Source organism: Trichinella spiralis (genome assembly GCF_000181795.1).
Source record: "Trichinella spiralis strain ISS 195 chromosome Unknown Scfld9, whole genome shotgun sequence".
Classification (NCBI taxonomy): Eukaryota; Metazoa; Nematoda; class Enoplea; order Trichinellida; family Trichinellidae; genus Trichinella; species Trichinella spiralis.
In genome coordinates this window covers 2,224,104-2,225,477 of record NW_003526948.1, presented here as the reverse complement: position 1 = coordinate 2,225,477, position 1,374 = coordinate 2,224,104, and positions in this window count along the sequence as shown.

Sequence of the window (1,374 nt, the reverse complement as noted above, 5' to 3'; positions counted from 1 at the left end):
ACTTACGTATTTCTGAAAAAGTTTGTTAATTTAGAAAACCAAATAGCTGAAATGAAGCTAATTTTTAAGTGAACAATTAGCGGGCAAAATCTTACTTATGGTCAATTGAAAGTACATGTTAGCTATTGCAAAGGTGATTTTTGAAAGACCATATTTTAATAATAGATAAACAATGCGTACAAGGTGTATTTAATGAATCTTAATTGTACGGAAATTTGGCGTTTATTATGTCACCTATTATCTAATTTTGAGAATTCTTTATAGAATATACTGAGAAATTATGCTCAATATCGATTCTCAATTATATTGTTAGCTAATTAAAGCTTAAAAATGAAAAAGCTTCCACTTACTGCTAAATTCGTCTTCTTCTCACCGTTAATGTTCATTGTCTTTGGATATTGATTGAAAAATTATTTTTCAGAAATTATTCCAAAAAATAATAATGAATAAAAAGCAAAAATAATGCTTGGATTCAATGTTTGTCTTCAGTCAATTTTCCAATCAAAACGCTGTGCTACCATCCACGGACGGCCTCAAACTGAAATGATTTCTATTAGGTCAACAAGGCCAACGAACTCGCATGCAAATTTTTATTTTATTCATTTCTGCTGATAAATATGGCTACTGTACATTTTTCATTGCTCTTTATTTACTTAATGCTCTCTGTTTGTGGAGAAAATTTAATTGGAGCTTTGCCAAACATATAAACACTTCTCAATACACAATGGCCCTGTCCATTGTGTGTTTGGTGGTCGTTTCTCCAAATGAATTCGTATATATCTGTGGTGATGTAGGTATTAGAATTCATTAAAATTCAGAATATAAATGCAATATTGGATGCATTGACTTCCTGCTTAATGAGTTAAATGACGTCACCTGAAACTGAGATTAATTGCATGTTTTTTTCTGTTTTCATCGATAATTCAACAATAATTAGGATGTTTAGAAAGCAATGATAAAAAACAATATGAGTTATAATGCATTTTAATTGTAAATTAATTAGATAAAGTCACGCAACTCGAAACAACAGATTCACAGAAAGCACTTTTTATTGAAAAATTGACGAGTCTTTATTAGACGAATCTCGTTTGTAAATAACAGCTGGCGTGAGCTAAAAGAGACTCCGTCGAGCAATTGGAAAATTCCATGCCAAGCAATCAGTTCTGCGTGAGCGAAAAGAGACCATCGAGCATTTGAAAATTCTGTATCTACCAATCACGTTTGGCGTGAGCGAAAAGAGACTACGCGGCCAAATTTTGGACGAAATGCGAAGCGACACACCACCGGTATAGTATGTGAAAAAAGCAATGTTATAATGCATTTTAATTGTACATTAATTAGGTAAAACCACGCAACTTTTAACAACAAATTCAT